Here is a 4,403-nt window from a genome sequence, read left to right as displayed (position 1 = left end):
TCTCTCTCTCTCTGTCTCTCTGTCTCTCTCTCTCTCTCTCTGTCTCTCTCTCTCTCTCTCTCTCTCTCTCTCTCTCTCTCTCTCTCTCTTCAGATCCGGCAGAAAACTCTCCGGCTGACAAGAAGTCCAAGAAGGCGACTCCGACCTCGGAGAGTGAGTTTCCAAAATATGCAGCAGCAGCTTCTTTCCTTTTGTCCCAATAAGGAGCTGCAGGCCGGGAGCACCGGTTCCCACACACACACATAGACCGACACACACACACACACACACACACACACACACACACACACAGGTTTCTATTTTAGCGTCTCTGTGGATCATTGAAAGCTTCACTGTCACATTATCATTCAGCTCTCTTCTCCACTTTAAGACCACGTTTCCCATCAGCCCCGCTGCTTCCTGCCCCCCCCCCCTTCTGAGGACCATACACATCTTGTCCTCCGCCTGTCCTCCGCCTGTCCTCTGTCTGTCCTCCGCCTGTCCTCCGCCTGTCCTCCGCCTGTCCTCCGCCTGTCCTCCGCCTGTCCTCCGCCTGTCCTCCGCCTGTCCTCCGTCTGTCCTCCGCCTGTCCTCCGCCTGTCCTCCGCCTGTCCTCTGTCTGTCCTCCGTCTGTCCTCTCTTGGTGTTAATGGTTTTAACCGTCTTTACTTGTTGTTGTCATGGTGATACCAGCATCCGTCTGGTTGTGTCCCACTGGTTTACACTAGCTATAATGATCTATCACTAAACTGATGACTGTAAATATCTATCTAGTTATCTCTCAGCAGATGGCTAGCTGTAAGTATCTCTCAGCCCGTTGAGGTGAACTCAACATGAATAGAGTGAATATAGTTTAGTTCGTTGTTACGTGTCGGGTCAGACACTGGATTCTGATTGGTTGGTTTGTAATCGTGGATGACCGAGTGGACCCAGTTGGTCAGTTGGACCGGGTCTGTTCTGGTCTGGGTCAGTAGGTCCGTTCTGGTCTGGGTCAGTTGGACCCGTTCTGGTCTGGGTCAGTTGGACCGGGGCTGTTCTGGTCTGGGTCAGTAGGTCCGTTCTGGTCTGGGTCAGTTGGACCGGGTCTGTTCTGGTCTGGGTCAGTAGGTCCGTTCTGGTCTGGGTCAGTTGGACCCGTTCTGGTCTGGGTCAGTAGGACCGGGTCTGTTCTGGTCTGGGTCAGTAGGTCCGTTCTGGTCTGGGTCAGTTGGACCCGTTCTGGTCTGGGTCAGTTGGACCGGGGCTGTGGATGGATGGAGGTCTGTGGATGGATGGAGGTCTGTGGATGGATGGAGGTCTGTGGATGGAGGTCTGTGGATGGATGGAGGTCTGTGGATGGAGGTCTGTGGATGGATGGAGGTCTGTGGATGGATGGAGGTCTGTGGATGGAGGTCTGTGGATGGATGGAGGTCTGTGGATGGATGGAGGTCTGTGGATGGATGGAGGTCTGTGGATGGATGGAGGTCTGTGGATGGAGGTATGTGGATGGATGGAGGTCTGTGGATGGATGGAGGTCTGTGGATGGATGGAGGTCTGTGGATGGAGGTCTGTGGATGGTTATGATCTCGTACCATCATATTTCTGAAGCTTGAAACCTGAAACAAGAATATTTGTCCTCCATGTTGTTTGGCCAGTCGTAGCTTAGCAACAGTAACTAGGGAAGGGAACGTTAACGAGGGAAACTTTAACTGGGGGAACGTTAACGAGGGGAACGTTAACGGGGGGAACGTTAACGAGGGGAACGTAAACGAGGGGAACGTTAACGAGGGGAACGTTAACGAGGGGGACGTTAACGAGGGGAACGTTAACGAGGGGGACGTTAACGAGGGAAACTTTAACTGGGGGAACGTTAACGAGGGGAACGTTAACGGGGGGAATGTTAACGGGGGGAACGTAAACGAGGGGGACGTTAACGATGGGAAACTTTAACTGGGGGAACGTTAACGAGGGGGACTTTAACTGGGGGAACGTTAACGAGGGGAACGTTAACGAGGGGAACGTTAACGGTGGGAACGTTAACGAGGGAAACTTTAACTGGGGGAACGTTAACGGGGGGAACGTTAACGTGGGAACGTTAACGAGGGGAACGTTAACGGTGGAAACGTTAATGAGGGAAACTTTAACTGGGGGAACGTTAACTGGGGGAACGTTAACGAGGGGAACGTTAACGGTGGAAACGTTAATGAGGGAAACGTTAACTGGGGGAACGTTAACGGGGGGAACGTTAACGAGGGGAACGTTAACGGTGGAAACGTTAATGAGGGAAACGTTAACTGGGGGAACGTTAACTGGGGGAACGTTAACGAGGGGAACGTTAACGGGGGGAACGTAAACGAGGGGGACGTTAACGATGGGAAACTTTAACTGGGGGAACGTTAACGAGGGGAACTTTAACGAGGGGAATGTTAACGGTGGGAACGCTAACGAGGGAAACGTTAACGAGGGAAACTTTAACTGGGGGAATGTTAACGGGGGGAACGTTAACGGTGGGAACGTTAACGAGGGGAACGTTAACGGTGGAAACGTTAATGAGGGAAACGTTAACTGGGGGAACGTTAACGGGGGGAACGTTAACGAGGGGAACGTTAACGGTGGGAATGCTAACGAGGGAAACGTTAACGAGGGAAACGTTAACTGGGGGAACGTTAACGAGGGGAACGTTAACGGTGGGAACGCTAACGAGGGAAACTAACTGGGGGAACGTTAACGAGGGGAACGTTAACGGTGGGAACGCTAACGAGGGAAACGTTAACGAGGAAAACGTTAACGAGGGAAAGTTAACGAGGGGAACGTTAACGAGGAGGACGTTAACGAGGGGGACGTTAACGAGGGGGACGTTAACGATGGGAAACGTTAACGATGGGAACGTTAACGAGGGGAACGTTAACGAGGGAAACGATAACGAGGGAAACGTCAACGGTGGGAGCGTTAACGAGGGAAGCGATAACGAGGGTCTCTGAAGTTTTTTTATGTGCTTTAATGTTAGCTGCTAACGTTAGCATGTCCAGCTAACTAGTTTACCACCTCCAGTATCAATCTAGTATTACTCCCATAGCTAAGAGTTAGCATAGCATAAGCTAGCTGTAGTAGTTTGTTGGGTTCAGGACTGACGGAGTCTTTCCTGGATGCTATCAGAGCTAAGCTAACATTAGCAGCTCTGTCCTGGTCTTTGGTGGATTCGGGGGAAGTTTCAACTAAACATGTTGTTGTTTATGCTAGCTGTAGCTGTTTGTTGTTTATGCTATCTGTTTGTTGTTTATGCTAGCTGTAGCTGTTTGTTGTTTATGCTATCTGTTTGTTGTTTATGCTATCTGTTTGTTGTTTATGCTATCTGTTTGTTGTTTATGCTATCTGTTTGTTGTTTATGCTATCTGTTAGTTGTTTATGCTATCTGTTTGTTGTTTATGCTATCTGTTAGTTGTTTATGCTTGCTGTAGCTGTTTGTTGTTTATGCTATCTGTTTGTTGTTTATGCTATCTGTTTGTTGTTTATGCTATCTGTTAGTTGTTTATGCTATCTGTTTGTTGTTTATGCTATCTGTTTGTTGTTTATGCTATCTGTTTGTTGTTTATGCTATCTGTTAGTTGTTTATGCTATCTGTTTGTTGTTTATGCTATCTGTTAGTTGTTTATGCTATCTGTTTGTTGTTTATGCTATCTGTTAGTTGTTTATGCTAGCTGTAGCTGTTTGTTGTTTATGCTAGCTGTTTGTTGTTGCTGCGCTGGCTAGCAGTTTCCACCTGCCTCCAGTCTTTGTGCTAAGCTAGGCTAACCACGTCCAGAGGTCTGTTTCAGAATCATCGTCTCGTCATCGTCATGAAGAAGAGGTCGTTGAGTGAAGAAGAGGTCGTTGAGTGAAGAAGAGGTCGTTGATGAACACATTCAGTCGTATTCGTTGATCTAAACTAAATACGTTTCTCAGTTAAATAAGTTTAGTTTGAGGTTTCAGCTCTCTGAACGTCGGCAGGATTTATCAGACTGAACACTGAATCCTCTGAAGAGGTTAACCCACAGCAGGGAGGGAAGAGGATGAGCGGGGGGGGGGGAGGATGAGAGGAGGAGGAGGAAGATGTTCTGGTCTAAAAGTCTTCCGAGCTCTTCATGGCTCGTCTCCCTCACTTCCATTTAAGGCCTGGTTGTCCGTCTCTCTCTCTCTCTCTCTCTCTCTCTCTCTCTCTCTCTCTCTCTCTCTCTCTCCTCCTCTCAGACTTTGTTTTACTTCACATTTAATCTCTCTCCTTTTAAGAAGCTGCTGGTCGTCACGCCGACCGCCTCCATCTCATCTCATGTTCACTGTAGAGATACTACACATGTCCAGTTTGCTGTTATTGTCCTCATACTGCTATTTATACTATATATAGTATATATACTATATATAGTATAAATAGTATACATACTATATATATATATATATACTGGAAAAAC

At 48.1% G+C, this 4,403-nt stretch overlaps 1 protein-coding gene across 1 annotated transcript in view; it reads left to right on the top strand.

The window, feature by feature from the left end:
- Positions 1 to 78: 78 nt before the first annotated feature.
- The window catches only part of mylkb (myosin light chain kinase b), a 35,014-nt gene continuing 30,689 nt past the window's right edge, over positions 79 to 4,403 (top strand). The window contains exon 1 of the mRNA XM_074658039.1: positions 79 to 153. The gene's annotated coding sequence lies outside the window, so the exon portion shown is untranslated. The remainder of the gene's footprint in view (positions 154 to 4,403) is intronic.

The sequence above is a fragment of the Sebastes fasciatus genome, chromosome 14 (genome assembly GCF_043250625.1).
Source record: "Sebastes fasciatus isolate fSebFas1 chromosome 14, fSebFas1.pri, whole genome shotgun sequence".
Classification (NCBI taxonomy): domain Eukaryota; kingdom Metazoa; phylum Chordata; class Actinopteri; order Perciformes; family Sebastidae; genus Sebastes; species Sebastes fasciatus.
This window is presented reverse-complemented; position numbering and strand designations above follow the sequence as displayed.